Source organism: Ischnura elegans, chromosome 7, assembly GCF_921293095.1.
Source record: "Ischnura elegans chromosome 7, ioIscEleg1.1, whole genome shotgun sequence".
In the NCBI taxonomy this organism is placed as follows: Eukaryota; Metazoa; Arthropoda; class Insecta; order Odonata; family Coenagrionidae; genus Ischnura; species Ischnura elegans.
The window spans coordinates 58,221,804-58,240,481 of NC_060252.1; positions in this window are offsets into that span (position 1 = coordinate 58,221,804).

Consider the following 18,678-nt stretch of genomic DNA (forward strand, 5'->3'; position numbering starts at 1 on the left):
GCCTGAATTGGTGGTCCCTATCTACGGCTCGGGGGATTGTGTTCAAGTGTATAGTTAATGTTGGGAACCTCGTTGTAAACGGATGATATGTGCAGTTTATAGGAATTTGGAAATAAGTAAATAAATTGCCATAGCCACCTACAGAGGTGTATGGCATACTTATGAAGGCAAACTGTCTATGAAGCAAGAACATGGTAAACATGCTTTTAGAAATTCTAGGAACATGCATTAAGAAATGAATTAGTTAGTTAGCGACACTTATAGTCAATTAACCTATTTCTAAGTCCTACGGTGGAGTGCTGCATCGCCTCCGAAACGCCGGCCAAGTTTGCGAACAGTAACAACTCGACGTGGATTCGCCAAGAAGAGCAAGATCGTGTAACGAGGAATAGAAACTGTTTCGCGATTCATGAAGTATTACGAGTAAAACCTGGCGAATGACTCCATTCACCTAGCTGACAATCCGAGAAGAATTTCTGCACATTATCCAACGGAGAAACCGCAAATCTTTCATCACCACACACTCTTTTGGAATTCGTCGTCACGCACTCTTTTTTTAGTCATGCACTCCCCACCCACTAGCTCCTTCCTATCGTCTTCATCCCCTCCCCCTACACTCTGACCGTATCGATAGGGCGGCTCAAGATATTACATCCTTGATCGTGAATTGTAAATTGAAACCTAACTCCAATAGTCAAAATTTTATGTGGAACGTTCAAATGTGAAGGTATTTCTACACAGGTGCGCAGCTAGGAATTAAGGCTAGGAGTAGTTTTAGGAGCAACTAATACTGGGGTTTGGAATGCGGAATGTGCGTGTGCCCTCCCCCAGAAAATTTTTAAGATAAATAGTTCAAAATGGTGAGTTTTACGGCTTTCTGAGGGATATTTTTTAAAAATATTCTATAAGTAATATTTATCATATTATGTAAAATGGATTACATTTTAAAATTTCTCTGAGTTCTAATATTTATCATTGCGTAAAGGACCTCAACTGTCGATCGCTTTCTCCAAATACCGTACCGTACCATGATCATCCCCTGCCAAATACCCCTGAAGATGGCTCGCAGGGTATTACTACGTAGATGTACCATACGGAGCGTCAATAATTTATAAGTGATACAGAGTATTTAAAATTGAAAATGACTAACTGCTACACATACCATCGAATCCAACCTGAGTTTCACCATTCATACGGAAGTGATCATCAGCTGAGGTAGGTTGGATGCGCTCAGATCAACAGCACTATCCTTGGCATAGGCACAAGAGCGTCGAACCGTGACCGGTTTTAAAATACATTAGAGCGGAGAGCAGTAAGAGGAAAGTGGACTCGCTTTATCATGAAGTCATTTTCTTTCATTCACATTCAGAAATGAAATATGACGTCCATAGCCATTAAATCGAGTTCTCGAGCAGATCAACTCGATCTCGACCGCGGACAGCTATTCTTTCTTTGCATCATAAAGTAATGTACTAGACCAGGAGAGTTATTCTATATTTTCGAATGAAAATGACTACTTTTGCAAGCATGTTGCATCTTCACATGAATCGTTCCATGAGTCATTCATTAATCGAGGCGGCAAAGATGACACGATGGAAATGAAGCGTTAATGTGGAAGTGAGCCGTTACTCGTGCCGTTTTACATGTGTTTATTTTCTTTATCCCAGGAAATTAAAGACAAAATGTTCTATACCGAGTTAGTTTTGCTCATTCTCAATTCATTTTTAACATACAGATTTATAGGGCATCATATCAATTACCTTACAAATCAATTTCGAACCCGGTATAATGTAAAATGTGATTGCAAAAGATCCCAAGATAAAGAAATTTTACCGATAAAAACGTATACCCTATAAAATAGTGCTTTTTTATCATTTTTATCGACATCGCAGCTCTAAATAAGCTTTCAAGAAAACGAAGTTCTAGAAAAAATTCTTTCCTAGCTTCCGCTACCAAGAGGTCTATGAGTCGCAAAACTGTACCATCTGTCCTTCCAAGAAACATGGACTTAATATTTTACTCACGTAGGTAGACAGAGACAACTATTACCATTTTCTCAAACATAAGTCAGGGCGGAATTAATAACAAACAGGTTTATGTCTTCGTCAGAATGTCAACAAAAGCTGACTCACCCAGACAGCCATCCCGAAGAAAACAGCAGCCGGAAAACCCATGGGGTAAATGCATACACGATTGGCAAGAATGCCATCAGCAGAAGACAGCTATGAGACGTCTCATTTTTGCAGAAAATTTTAATAGGGTAACTGACGAATGAACTCACAAGCTACTTTGTTAGCTGCCATCGGGGGAGGAAGTTGTTGTATACATGGCTGTTGCCTAAGTTACATGTATACCTAACCTATGTTGCCTAAAGTACATGGATACAACAGCAACGCGAATAGGATGGCTAATGGCGCCACAAAGTGGTCCAGAGACGCCGAAAATAAAGCAAATACCAAAGAATGAACTATCTTTCCGAAAAATGTCACGGGTAAGAGTTATAAGGGAAATACTTGTTACTTCCGCCAGTGATAGTAACATATTCTAGCTAGTAGGCATACACCACTCTGAAAAAGCCAGCTGGTGTATTCCTATTGGGCAGTTAAAAAAGCTTCCACTTCACAAGGCTATATCACAACTTTTATTACTCCTATTTAAGTTCTGTAAACTGGAGAAAGAAGAAAACAGAGAGTAATTTTATTAATTTAATATAAAAAGGGGGTCATTTGTGTATGTTTACTAACATTTTACCTTAAAATGAGAGCGTATAGTACTGAAAGTGAAATTTTATCAGTTAGCAAAAAGTGCCGTACGATTTACCAACATATTGCTTTGGAAAAATATTTCATTCAGGTTAATTTGCAAATAGTAAGCTTTTAACAGCATATTTGATACTCAGTAGAATTATTGAAGGAAATTTTATTATCTTGCGTTTAGACAAACATTGAGATTTGAGTGTGGTGGAACCTTGGGAAAATGGAGTTTAGCAGCACACAGCTGATGTGCCCTTTTTAGAATATGGTAAATACCGTGCATTATATCAATAAAGCTTCATTTATTGGCACAACGAGAATTTATTGAACAATTAGTCTAGTATTTCCGGGTAACAAGATTTCGCGATTACCCAAAATCAAATTCAGACTTTTAGTCATCCCGAAAATTTTGATTTTTGTTTAAAAGTTGCGAGGTAAGATTCATACTCAACGACCCCAAAAACCTATAACTGCCCTACTTCCGTCAAATTTCAAAGCGACAAAGAGCAATGCACACTAAAATTAAAAAGGCGCATGCGAGAGTTACAAGAGGAAGAACAAGAATTACTTGATGATTATTTTTTTTAAATCGAGTATGGAGACAAATAAAACCTTCAAGGAAATATTGGATCGATTAAAAAAAAAAATAGCGGGCGAATTTTTAGGCAAACAATCTAAGGCTTTCTGTTCATACGTAAAGGACGTACCGGAAAGGTGCGATATAACGTCTTTCCACATATAAATGACGGAAGGGATAGTGATAAACTATCGAGACAAATCTAATGACTTAAATTTATTTTTTATAGCGTCTTCACTAATTTCACGACGAACATATAAATGCCTTTCCCTCAAATCTGCCAAGAACAAATGCCGTCTATCTGTATCTCAAGCAGTGGTTTGGAAAAAACTTCAAATCATCCAAAGAAATCTCCAGGCACTGATCTCATATCAGCTCAATATATGTATAAGTATATAAGAAATCAGCATCAGATATTGTGTCTTACTTGATGATAGTATTTGTAAAATCCCTAACAGAGCACATTGACGGTAAAGATTGGAAAACCGCGAACGTCACGCCTATAATTAAGGGTGGGGATAGGAAAATTCCTACCAATTACAGGCCTATCTCTCTACTTCCATTTCTTGCAAAATCTTGGAACATATTAATTTCAGTTCGATAATGGGCGATCTAGATAACCAAAATCTGTTAGCAAAAGAACAGCACGGATTTAGAAAAGGGAGGTCTCTGAAGTTCTACTAAATTTCCTTGCTCATGATATCTTAGCCGCGGTCGGCAGACATGTTCGAGTTGACGCTATATTATTACATTTCATGAAGCCATTGATAAGGTTCCGCATTTAAAGCTGATTCATAAGTTGGAAGTATATGGAATTCATAAGAATGCAATATGCTGGATAAAGGATTTCTAAACAGTGAAAGGGAAGGGACCAGTGGGACCGTCCCTTGCCCTTCTTCCCTTCCACTTGTGCTTCAACGATTGTCTTCATCAGGCCATCATGCCTCAAAATGTGACTTCTGCTTAAGGTACGTACCATATAAGTAATTAAAAGTCGGAAAAAATTAAGACGACAGAAAAAAGTTCTAGGCAATAAGAGAGGTTAAGTGAAATGACGGGTCTGATCCTTCTAGTGTTAAACGCACGTGAGCATAGGGTTGTTTTGGATAATGTGTTGCAAGAATGGAAGTGGTGTCATTGTCGAGGCCGGAGAATGCCAAGGCCTTCGGATATATGGCCCGAGGCAGCCGTGCAGACAAGGCGCAGACGTATGTAAGTGAGACAAATCGTTGGGCATCTTGGCCGGACAATCGATGCGCCCAAGATACATTGCACCCCAGAGGAGACTCATCTGTTAGCGGGGAAAACAAAAGAATAATACACCAAGACGAACACGAGCATCACGATATGAACGGTCACGATTTTAAGTATTCAAGGACGAAGGGTTTCCAGAAAGGCAAATAAGAACAAGCGCAGACTCTTCACGCATAAATATAACTATGAAAGTTGCGTAAAAGAATTCGCCGCGATTGAAAAATCTTAAATCTAGTCATTATCCTCCCCAATAATAAATAACTGATAATTTGCCCAGCAGTATTGACCGGTCGATATGCTGAGTTTTGGCATGCCCTTAATTGAGGTATTTACGTAACTATTCCATTTTAAATTATTTAGTAGGTAATTGAAGGAATAGCGAATTATTGTTAGTGAGAACGAACCCCTACCTTTTAATGCACAAGTTATTATGGTGGTACCAAAAACTATACGGCATGCAGCTTAGAGTAGAGCAGTTCATGTAAAAATTTCGTTATTTCTTGGGCCCTACTGACCGTCCGTGATATTTCCCTTTTTTATTGTAACATCTTGCGTCAATTTTTTTCCTGAACATCTTACTTCACCACGTTTTATTATACTCGCTTTCTTTTTTTGTCCTTCCGGGCAAAATCTTGTAATTCAAATTTCGACCACTCTCTGATGAACTAGAACGCTGAAAATGAAGAAAATAACTGCCTACGGCACCTTAAATTGTTGAAAATTTCAAGTATGATTGATGAGAAAGTTAAAAAAAAGTTTCAGACAACTATTTCAGATATCAAAAACGAAAAACGTAGTGCGCATGTGAGATTTTAAAATCAATAACTGCTGCTCAATATATATCAGATTTGTTTCCTTGCGAAAGCGAAAGTAATCATACATGCGCACCACGTTTTTCGATTGTGATATCTGAAATGTTCGTACAAAACGTTTTTACTTTCTCATCAATCACACTTGAAATTTTCAACAATTTTATGGGCTGTATGCAACTATTCTCTTCTTTTTAACAAAACGAGGTTTTTATAAAAATTATATTTTTATTCTTTAATTCCATGCATCAGCTTTATAGAAACACTTTCCTCACTCATTCATCACCTCATGTGACCGAGCTAAGTCAAGAGTTTGGTCTTCAGACATCTCACTATATCTTCAACTCTGATGTATTCTCTATTGCTCTGTACGTTCTTTTCCTCCATGTCACACCATTATTCAAGGTACCTAATGAAAATCTTCCGCTCGAATATCCGTAGCATATTCCGTTCATTTTCCACGCAGAAGGCCCACGTCTATGTTCTGAATATAAATATACGGTTTAGTGTGTCATAGATTTAGCGTTCATCTCCTTTGATAGTACGATAGACTTCAGGAGCTTTATATTGGCAGGATTAGTCATAAATCCCTCCATTATCGTTTTTTGCCTGTCTTCCATGGGCGAAATGTTCATGTATTTCGTTTTTCTCTAATTAATTCTTAAGGCCCAGTTACACGACACTTTAATACACACGAATTCATGCGTGAGAGGTTTATTTTGGCGGACTAATACAGAATATGCAGGAATGCATGGACCATATCAGGAAGCTAATAATTTTTTTAAGATGACGCATTTGTACAGTTAGTGAGGCTATACGGTGCAATTATACATTCATTGTCGTGTTCATATCTCAATTCAACGCGTAATCAAGCCTTTAGCCATGAAAGATTACTTTTCGGGCATAAATTATCGCCATCAAAAACACTTGTGGTCGGTATAGCTGCCACAATGTATACCAAGAATTGAACTAGGATGATAGCGATCTGGCGAAATATGCCTAGCTAAGAAAATGTATCTTAAAAGAACGCCCTGTTCCCGTTTAAGTTGAGAAAGATTTTATTTTTCATTTTTCTCATATGCTTTTCCTTGGACCTTTCAGCCCACGAGATACACCACACAATCTCTGGAGCGAAAAACCAGAGATTTTTCCCAATTCACTTCCGGGAGATACGAGTTTGGCGAAATAAATTCCACTTCCCCGAGAGAGGAAAAAAATCGATTTTCTCGTCAAATTTTCATCCAATCCACTTGGCCCCTCGATTGTGAAGTAGAAGGGGAATGGCTCCATGGATCTCGAAAGGCTCCATGATCGTAAACAGAATATAATAACAATAAAATCTGCAGTTCTGCAGAAGAGTACGGCCAGCGTTCTCGAGTTGAGTTATTCATGAGCTATTCACTCGGAGAGACGGGGGAGATGTTACTGCGTTTAGGACATTTTCTCTGGTTGGGGCCACGAATATTACAAAAGAGTCCTCGAGTCGGTCTCCAAATGTGTTGCCATTCAGCGTGCATTTAAATTGGTCGACAAAAGTCTCCACTCGTGCCGCTGACGGACACATTGATCCGAGTTTCATGGGAAAATAAGGTATAATTAGGGATATTAACCGAAATTTATACACACGATGATGTGATATGTGACATTTATTACCATTCAATACTATTCCTCGTATTTACAAACATTAAACTGCAGAATATTGGAAAAAAGTGCATCGCATTGAATTCATCACGCGGACATTTTTGAAAGCCGATTAAAATGCGACCGAAAAGGCAGCAGAAACCACCTTTCTATGGGATGGAATTGTACCTCCTCTATGCAGTCCCCTTGGTTTGGGGCCCTCAATCTTTATTCAGCCATCAATCCCGCAATTTCAGTTCCGGGATATGGGTAAGGCAAGTGAACGATTCCGAATGCGTAAACAGGAAAAGATTTCCGGCGGTTGCGCGTCCTGGCTCGCGTATATTCGCGCCGTCTGGAGGAAGGAGGCCTCGCGACGGGTTTCGTAACGCTCCCGAAGAGATAAAAACGCGATGGCCAGCCGGGACGTCGTTGAACAACTGCGGCGTTTTACACAGAAATTCCAGCCATTGCACTAATATTCACCTGTTTCTCCCGCCTGGAGCCGACACATCGCCGATAAAGTTTACGACAAATTAATCTTAACTTAAAAATATTAACGAAGCATTTCATTGCACGCACGCATATTTTGCTATTATGCGTAATATTTCTATGACCGTGCGGTGTACATGTGGCAGTCCTCTTATATGCTGGTGATTGATCACCCCCTGCCATACACCATAGAGGTGGCTCTCAGTGTACTGTGTAGATGTCGATATTGCAGAGCCATTATATAAACTGTTCAAATTCGGAACATGAATTGTTTTAAGATAAGTTACAATCCCCATATCAAAGATACCTGAGGAATGTTTGGCTGGGGTGGGTAATCATTCACACAGGCAAAGCTACCCGTTTTATTGCGTTCAGCTCAACAATGTTTATTTCCGCGAGATTAACAATACATAAAATATAGCATTTTCTTGGGGAGGGCCCCCGCATCTCCTGCTTACCCTGGTGGATACTCCATGCCCTCCAATCTCCAGTATTGGTTGCGCCAAAACCCCTCCCCCCCAGTAGCCTTAATTCCTGGCTGCGCCCCTGATGCATGTAATCGTGACTAGTAACAGCTATCACGCTCTATGTTACACTAAGAAGAACAAAATTTTTATTAGAAAGATAAAATTACAACATAAAGTAGGTAGAACAAACGCAGTAAACCATTTAGAATTAACTATTAGCCAAACTGATGTAGCGCATTTCTATAAATATTCGACCGTAGGAGAGAATTCAGCACAAGTTGATCGGCCACAAACTATCAGACAGTTAAAATAATATTTCGACCTTAGAGACGGTGATGAGAATAGGGAAGTTCCACCTAAAAAATGGAATTAAACGTCTAACTGCAATAGGAAATGGCACGGTGGCCCTGAAATAAGAACCCCAAACGTTTTGAAATGGCCAATTAGTTTTCGCTTACCCGCTGGAAATCGCCTAAATTGTCTTGATTATTAAAAACGTACGCATGTATGAAAAGCGTTCGTCGGATCACGGTGATGAATGCGTCAAAAAATAAATCTATTTAGTGAGATCGTGAAATGTTCTCATCATCGCCACCGGGTCAGGAAGTGCATAACTGCCTGGCATCCCGTACTATCACATTTCTAGCGATCACATGGTGGCGATCCCGAGAACATTTCACGAAGCCTATTCGCCGGGTGTGCATGTGGGAGTCCAATTGCATGCTGCATGCTGGTGATTGATCAACCCCTGCCAAACACCCTAGAGGTAGCTCGCAGGGTATTACGTAGACGTAGATGTAGAGAGTCGAGGCGGGCTATCACAACTAAACCAATTAAACATTGATTTTTTCACGAAAAACCTACATTTTTCCCATGGATTACCACTAATTACCGTGGGGTAAGTCACGAGACAGCACGCCGCTATAGATCGCCCGCTGCCGCCACACAACAATCTCCCGGCATCCACTTTAATTCGCCAGGTTGGCACCATTGGTTCCTAGACGCTCGTAGTTGACCTTGGGGCACAGAGGGCTGCGCGCCGCCTATGCAAGTCTCCCCTCCTCTCTCGTCTAGCCCCCTCCCCTCCGACACCTCCCCTCCTGCCCCACTCCCGAAAGTTAAACCAAACTTCCCCTACCCTTCGCACCGCCATATTCGTCTACTCACACCACTTCCAACCTCAAAACTCCGTCTCCCCCACCTCCATGCACGAACCCGCCATCAACGAAAACTTCCAGACTCGCCATCCAGCATGCTAAGGGGGTGCATGCTACGCTCTATCCCCACCCTACAGAACCATTTCAACCCACCCCCCCCAGATCCTAGCCACGAAAAACTTCACCGTCGTGCATATCCCCCCCTTCCGTCTCACGCACAGCTCCGCACACACGAGACCTCGGCTGCGGGGTTCGGACCGCGAGGAAGGAGAAGGATGAGGCCTGTCGCTGCCTTGGTCGAGACGACGATGATTGTTGCGTGAATATGTTATGTGAATGCGACCGCCGACTTCCCCCTCCCCACTCCCCCCTATCCTCTTACCCTTGACTTCGCCTCCAAAATCACCCCTCCCCCTTCCACTGCACTCTTGCGAGGCCAAGTCGTGAACTTGGGCCTCCTCTGATCTCGCGGCGATTGTCGCTTGACTCCCAGAAGATGCGGGCGGGGCAATCTAAGCGCTTGCATGCAGTCGTAGACGAGACGCTTCCGTGACGCCATACCGCTAGGTAGAAACTATCAAAAAAATAGTACTTACACTACAAATATACTACCGTGATGCTATTAAAAATGAAGTAACGTAACAGATATCATCTACATAATACCCTACGAGCCACCTATGAGGTGTTTGGGAGAGAGTGATCAATCACCAATTTGTAGCATGCAAGAGGACGGCCACATGGGCACCACACGGTCATAAAATATTGCACATAATAACAAAAAATAGATGAAAATTCATGTACGTTAGTATTAAACATGTAAGTTAGTATTCAAAATAGGATTAAGAGGTGGGTGCACAAATGTCGTTCCACACATGGGCGTACACAGAGAGTGACAGGAGGGTGCAGCTGCCCCCCCTAGAAGCAAAAATCTCAATTTTTTTAAGGAAAATAATATTTTTTCAAGCAAGTAATTTTAGAAAATAATAAAGAGCTGTCACAGTTTCCTTAAAATGTTGATTTCATTCACCTTTTCTATGCTTAAATCTTACCTACAACTGGAACAACCATGGCTTCCCCCCCCAGTTTTTATCCTGGGTACGCCCTTGCGTGACGCCATTCTTCTAGGCAGAAACTGTCAAAAACATGGTACTATGCCACAAATATATTACTATGATACTACTAAAAATGAAATAACGTAACAGATATCATCTACATAATACCCTACGAGCCACCTCTAAGGTGTTTTGGAGAGAGAGATCAATCACCAATATGTAACATGCAAGAGGACAGCCACATGGCCACCACACGGTCATAAAATATTACACATAATGATAAAAAGATACGTGCAAATTCATGTGCGTTAAAATAAACATAATAATATTCAAATGGTTTAAGAGGTGGGTGCACGGAAATCGTTCCACACAAGACACACACCTAGACTGGTCCTCTATTCACTCTCACAACCGAACGGTCTATTTTTACTATTTCGCATGCCCTGCCTTCGGCCAAAAATCCTTGAGGGTGCACACAAGGTATGATGCGTATGAATATAATATATTGACAAAGAATGTAGCGTAGGCGAGTTAGGATGGGAATCTTTACAGTAGCGTAGAGCGAATAATAGGCTAAATTTACTAGGTAATTTCGGAGAAGGTTTTTTTCTCGGAAGACGTGAAAAATATACTCGTTTATTGTCGCACTATGGTAGACCTGATCATGTAAAAAATAAAAGAAATATACCTACTGCAAATCAAAGAGATTATAAATGTCATTACTTCCTCGTACTATTAAGGATAGCAAAGGTGTATCGATTAATAGAATTAATGGCGACCTTCTGTAGGTCGAACCATTGCATGTTTTTGCTTATTCCATTGTTTTGTCTTGTATGGATTTGCTCTGGATATTACCAACCGTTGTCAACTTTTGCCTTTTCATAAATGTGCACGTATTATTTGTTTTTTTGCGTAATATTTTATGACCGTGTAGTATGCATGCGGCGGTCCTCTTGCATTCTGCATTTTGGTGATTGATCACCCCCTTAAAACACCCTTCTACATCTACATCTACATAATACCCTGCGAGCCACCTCTAGGGTGTTTGGCAGGGGGTGATCAATCACCAGCATGCAGCATGCATTTGGACTCCCACATGCACACCACACCGTCCAAAAACGTCCCGTATAATAACAAACTATACTACTATATGCTGTTAGAAATAATAATTGAATTAAGAAACATGCATTAATTTTTACATATGTTAGTAGGCTACACTACAAGTCATGCAATCTACTTACGAGTTCTATTGCTGCCGTTATAATCTCTTATTGATCGCGGAAAAAATGACATTCGGAATCTGTCTGTTCTACAATCTATCTCTCTTATTTTATTCATATGATCTGATCTTCTGTAGTATGTTGGCGTCCGTAAGATATGGATACCCTTGAGGTGGCTCGCAGAGTATTCTGTACATGCAGATATTTATAATGAGGAGTGCCAACGGGATTTTAGCATTTTACATTGCGTCGCTGCCAGCACAAAAGCATGCCTGCTAAAATATGTGGTGCACGTAGTATAGATCCCTTTTGAAATCCTCAACCGCTAATCTTGCAGAATTTCATGCGTAGATTACCAGAATAAATGATCTGCCCAAGAAAAATAAACTAAAAAAACAGGACCATGAATATTTACGCACCTCAATTGAAGTTGTATACAAGGGAAGCAAGGTTTTATGGCAGTATGAATATCAGTCATAATAAAAAGCAATCGCCATTGACACTACTTCACGTTTAGATAAATACATAATCGCTATGTGTGTCTATTGGTTAAGGCTAGTTTTGATAGCTGCAGGAATAGCTATCGAGTCTTGAAGAACCTGTCTTCCAACATAATTTCATAGTATGTTATCACTGGTAATCGGCACTATTCAAGGGATATCCGCGGATAGGCCAGAGGCATAACTTTACGAAGTTACTCGCAACAAAAACAGATTACTCAGTAATACACGCGATAGAACAGCTGGCGCGAATTTGAGAGATCCGGGTTCGATCCCTGCCTTGGCAAATAATTTTTCCTCTGTGGAATATACAAACTTCGATAAAAATGTTAAATATGGTTAAACTGAAAAAAGAAGCTTTTAAATCATCAATCAATTGTTTTATCACATTTTTAAACAAATTTTTGTTATTATTTCTACCGTTGGATTCACTGGTTAAAGAATTAAATCAGATACCAGCCTGGAATTGCTACAATTGTATAAAAATTGTATCACGGCCTTTAATTCACGGTATAATAAAGGAATCAAATATCCAAGCGTTCGAAATTTCTTTATCTTATACAACGCTGAATACCACTTCACCGATTCCACGGAAATTTGGAAAAAAATAACACTCTCAATAAAAATCAAAATACGTCTCAAAGCTAACTCAATGAAGGTGAGAGCCTTACTAGAACTACTTAGGGTCATGAACTGAGGAAGATCGACAAACCTAGATGCAGTAAATTACGGGAATCAACTTTAACGTTCCACCATATTTTTACCTATTTGCCCCTTAGTAACCTACTACCAAGTATTCACCGCTGCCTTCAGTCTCGTGTGACACTCTTACTTCCTAAAACTCCATGGTATCTCGCCCACCGTTAGCGCCTTTTTTGGAAATGATAAACATGCATCCCTCCGCCCTGAAGTGTAGACGGAACGCAGTTTTAGTTTTTAATATTGAATATTATGCCTTTATTGCATACATAGGGTGCTTCAGGAGGAATCTCCGCAATACTTCAGGAGGTGGTCGGAGAGACAATTTTGAGCATTTTTTGTCCATAAACATGGAGTCGAAACTCCTTAGTTACTGGGCCATGACAACGCAAACTTTTTTTTTGGATGCACTTTGGAGTCACCATGAATGCGGTTTTTCTTGGGTATCTAGCCTTTTGGACATTTTATTTAGAACCCTGGATTTTTAAGGGCATTAAATAATTAAGTTTGGACGAAAATGTGCAATTATAATTGTCTGAAACAATCTGAAAATGAACGAGATTGCGCATTCGTACGCAAGATTGCGCAATTCAAAGTTTTAATTTCTCGTTTAATTAAGTTCAAAGGTACTGGAAACCGGCATAAACCGGACCCATAAAAATATTTTGTTGGCGTCAGTTCTGGTGAGGGATGAAAAACTTTCCAATTTTTAATGTATAATTTAACTATGCAAGCTGTACACCAATACATCCTCCTCCAAGGCGAATTACATCCTCGGTGTTTTAATTTTTTTGTAGCTGTGCAGTCCTTTGGACCCATAAAAATATTTTATTGGCGTCAGTGTTGTTGAGGGATAAAAACTTTCCAATTTTAAATGTATAATTTATACTAGCTTTAAACCAATAAATCCTCCTCCAAGGCGAATTACAACCTAGGTGTATATTTGCACCTTTGTGGGCGGTTGCGTACACCGTCATTTTGTACGCAGTCACATAGTAATATTATTTGAACAGTCTTTGAGCCTAATTAAACGAGAACTTTGAATGAGTATCAACAATACAATTGTGCAATCGCATCCAATTTGACATTTATTGCTACAGGCAATTACGATCGCACATTTTCGTCCAACCTTAATTATTTTATGTCCGTATCTAGAGTATTAAATTAAATGTCGAAAAGATTGGATACCCAAGAATAGCCGTTTTCATGGGAACTACAAGGTCCATCTAAAACAAATGCTTGCATTGTCATAGCTCAGAAACTAAGGAGTTGGGACCCCATGTTTATGGACAAAAAAAAATGCTTAAAATTTTCTCCCCTACCACTTCCTAAAGTATTGCAGATTCCTTATGTAAAACCCTGTACATGTATCTACATCATTGTTCCTTCCAAGCAATATGGCTCGACAGAAGATTCCATTCATATCTTACACTTTGAATGTTTTGATATAAATCGCAGTTTCATAATATGATGAAATTTTATCTGCAGACAAAATCCCCTTTGATCCACCTCAAGATTTTGGCATGGGGTGACGCTTTACCCAAAATGCGACGATGGAAAGAACATAGTGTCCATCAAAATTGCATGCGAAAAAGTTTAGACAGGTTGCAAATGTCGTTTGATTTTTATAAGAGAGATAGACAGTAAAACAGATATATTTTGAACGTAGTTTTTTCCGTAATCGATAAGAGACCTTAACGGCAAAGTTAGGACTTATTAATAGGTTAGTTGACTTTTATTTTAGCCTACTAACTTATGCATTGCCTAATGCATGTTTCTGAATTTCCCTAGTATTTCTAACTGTATGTTTTGCATGTTCTAGCTTCTTAGGCAGATTGCCTTCATGAGTAGTTGGAAAGTTTTTCCTTTGCCTGAATGTGGAAGCATAATTTGCTAACATGCGTAACATTTTCATGACCGTGCGGTGGGCATGTGGGAATCCTCTTACATGCTGCTTGTTGGTAATTGATCACCCCCTGCCAAATACCCTAGAGGTGGCTAACAGGGTGTTATGTAGATGTATGCATAATATTTCGCGATCACTCCCGTACATGAGTGTAGCATCTTAACAAAGTTCTTTCCCCGACTGGGTAAATTCGTATCCAAACGATTAAATCCCCCTACTCGTTCCCGGCCATTAAGTAACATGTAAATCAGTCAGTATATATCCCCGCATATGAGGGGTCACCAGTTGTTGAACGGGCATTGGACGGGGCTGTATGCAAGGTACTACTACGCAAAGGATATGCAGATGAGCAGATGCCGTACCCGGAACAAAAATCTTCCCATACCCCTCCGGTGCCCGTCGCTGTTACATAATAAAGTGCAGAAAAAATTTGGACAGAGAATACAAGCTCTTCGACCGTGTCCGCCAAGTTCATACTCGGTACTACCTACCATCCTGCACACTGTACGGAGATTGAGCAAATGCCGTGTCTATTGTTCGGCGATGGATGCAGCCCGACGATGCAGCGAAAACCGGTCGTTGTTTTTAATAAATTTTACGCGTCACGAACTTCGGCCCCGGGGCGGTATTGCGGACTTGGTCCCTTCAGTCCGACTTCTATCGTGCGCAGCGGGTTTTTGGACTCTTTTCGAGAATAGAAAATGTTGCAAAAAAAAAGAGGATGGAGGAGCTTCTCCGAGGGGAAAAGCTTTTGTTTACTGGTCCATCGCCTGGATACGTGTTGCTACACTCGTCTCGTCTGTCGCTTCGTTATCGGGAGGGCACGCGGGTTGCTTTATGCGTCGGAGGAAATTCAGGACCAGTGATTATCGGATCGTATATTTTTCCGGAACACGACAACGCCATTGGCTTTTTGATCTCTTTTCAAATATGCCGTGTTGTCGAGTGGAATAAAAAAATAGCCATAACGATGTCTAAGTTCTAACAACATGTATCTCAAAATTTGGCTGGTCTGAGTTTATACTACTAATACTGTTAATAAAATATAAATTTCAGGCAAATAACAACTCCTTGTTTGCAAATGTATGCTTATTTTTCAGTTTTATGTATTTTTGTTTTTTATTTTCAATTAAAATTATATAAAATTGAAAATATAAATGTTTTTTTTGCTCTCCTGAAAAGTTGCTATTTTTGAGATACGTATTGTTAGAACTTAGCCATCGATAAGTAGAAAACGAAGACAGTGAAAAGCATACAAAGATGTTTAATGCATGCTATTCTCTCCGTTGTTTTCGGGTTAGCTGAGTCGATGTTGATTTCCGATGACGTTTCGTAGCCTATTCAGGCCACATCTTCAGAGCAGGTCCGAGTGCCAATAGATTGAATTGGCTCTCTATATAAACCATATGGTATGCAGTTCTCTCAATTGTTTTCGGGTTAGCTGCGTCGAAGTTGATTTCAGATGACGTTTCGTGGCCAATGTGGCCTTAACCGAGGCCTTTACAATCAAACATACACGAAAATACCTGCCAGCAATTACCGATTTTTAACAATTTTATTTGTAAGGCACCCTTTAAATACAGCGTTAAAATTTTTAAATAAAATCGTGCTTTCCATTTAAAAGTTTTAAAGTGCTGTGCTTACGACAAAATTATGTTTGATTCGAGAAACTGTAGCATTGGCAATTTAAGAAAATTTAAAATTGATTAGAAAATACGTAAATAATTTCATACTAAAAACATAGCACAACTGCGGAGCAAAATACTGAAACGCTTAACGCAGCATCTCGCTTTTCGAACCAGCTTCCTTTACTGTAGCTGAAGTCGCAAGAATGTGTTGCATTACACAGGAGAAAGATCGCGGCAAGACAGTTTTGGCAGGAGAGCCGTGATATATTTGGGGAATAATACACTGAGACCTCCAAGTGTTCCAATGGTTCCGCATACTTTTCGAAACCGATAAATAGATAAATGGAAATGAAAAAAAATGTTTATGACAGCTGAAAATGATATTTTGGGATTGTAACTTAACTATCATTTCCTGCATGCTGGGTGAGAGACGGAAAGGAATATCATATGCTTTCCAGCACAGTGGGATACTTCAAAGGATTAATTAAAAGAGCGATGTTCAACTAATTAAAAATACCGGAAGTCAAATACAAATTATTTCGACAAGAGCACTACTTACATACTTTTCTCCTATGTCTATAAATGCTGTATTCTCCTCTACTAATACCACTGATGAAAAAAGAACGCCGAATGGGTGGGTGAAAATTTTGAGACGAAGTCAAGGATATTTCGGGAGAGGATAAAGCTGATTGGCTGATGAACATTAAAATAAGTGAAATAAATTCGTGAACAGAATGGCTAAACAATTCATTCTTCCTGAGACCAAGGACAGACCAAAACCGAATTCACCGCGATATAAAAACGATTTTCAATTAATAGTTTAGTAATATAGATGCTCATTTTTTCACCACGTAAGTAGGCATATTTTCTTATATGTTCTAAGCCTGTGACACATGCTCATCTACGGTAAAGTGTATACTACCGTAGGTAAGTTAATGAATTATGTAATACTCAAAAGAAATACACATGTAAAAACACAAAAAGTGTATGCAGAATTATCCGAGAGTAAAATATCTTCAGTCATGTCCGAAAAACACCAAAAAATGCCAAAATTTCGAAACTCTAAGTGCAATGCGGCACGTTTTCCCGGCTTTTGACTGCTAAATAAATTCTCGCAATTTACTTTCTAACCACATGGAACAAATCTGGGGGGGCGTCCCAAAGGAAATTCGAAAACTTTATTAATAAGGACCACGCCAATGATGTTTGCTCGGTGAGTGGTATCCACTCCTACTAGATTGTACATAAAGTTGAGGTAGAACTTAGATGTGGCAAACAATTGCACGTTCTCTTCGAAGGAACTAATCAAAATTACAGGTAGGTGACCACACCATAATTTATCATAAAAACTGACAGTGCATTTGTCTCATTCTGATCTTTTGTCTCCATGACTAGCTGAGAGTCGCATACCACTGTCATTGAGCATATTATACGTGATCTACAAACACTAGCAGTGAAGTGTGTGTTGGGAGTTATTGGAGGAGCAGGAATTTTATATTAATTTTTTGTTAATTTTTATTTGACCACTCATTACCCCCAAAAAAAATATGAGAGGTACTTTCCTCTGGCGTGGAAATGCGATTACATTCGATTGATTGCGGTTGATATAGAATTTAGATGTGACAAACATAATTGCATGTTGAAGAGACCACACATAGATATACCCATCCCATGTCCACTCTTTACATCTACATAATATCCTCCGAGCTACCTCTAGGGTATTTGGCAGGAGGTGATCAATCATCAGCATGCAATAGGATTCGCACATGCACACCACACGGTCCAAAAACCATTCCGCATACTAGCAAATTATACTATCACATAAAGGAAAAACTAGCCAACTACTCATTAAGGTAATCTGCCAATAAAGTTAGAACACACAAAAAATACTGCTAGAAATTAAAAGAAAATTCAGAAACGCATTAAGAAATACGTAAGTTAGTACGCTACCCTACAAGTCATCTACAATCCATGCGAAAATTCCACAGACAAAAAAATCACCCGCCCGAGCGGGACCCGAACCCGGCCGAGCGTTTTGGCCAGTTCTAGAGTTGACTCGCAGTGTAACGCGTAGTTGTAGAGTGGAAATCAATATCCCAGCATAGTGGACGGAGGGTTTAACATTTAAGGACTATGATGCAGCTAATTAATATTTCAAATTATCTTATCTACCGTGGCGATCGCGTGCACCTATTGCATGCACCCACTCCTAGAGTCTGGCTCGCCCTAATCCAATTTCTTCCCGGCATGTTGGGAAGGAGGACGTGACTCACAGCAGGGTTCAATCATCGGCAAAAGGGTGGTGGATTTGATGAATGCGGGCTTTTGCGGACGCGTAGGGGCGATAGACGGAGATGGCCGCGGAATTGCGGACGTCATTATTAATGGTTTCTTTACGCTCGGCTGATAAACTGAAACCCTTTGCGAGTGGCACGCTTCTCCAAATCCACCCTGGCCAATAGTGAGAGCAGTGACGTCACCGGACCCCTTTCGTCCCCACCCTGAGAAACAACTAACTAAGAGGAGGGCGTGGAAAAAATACGT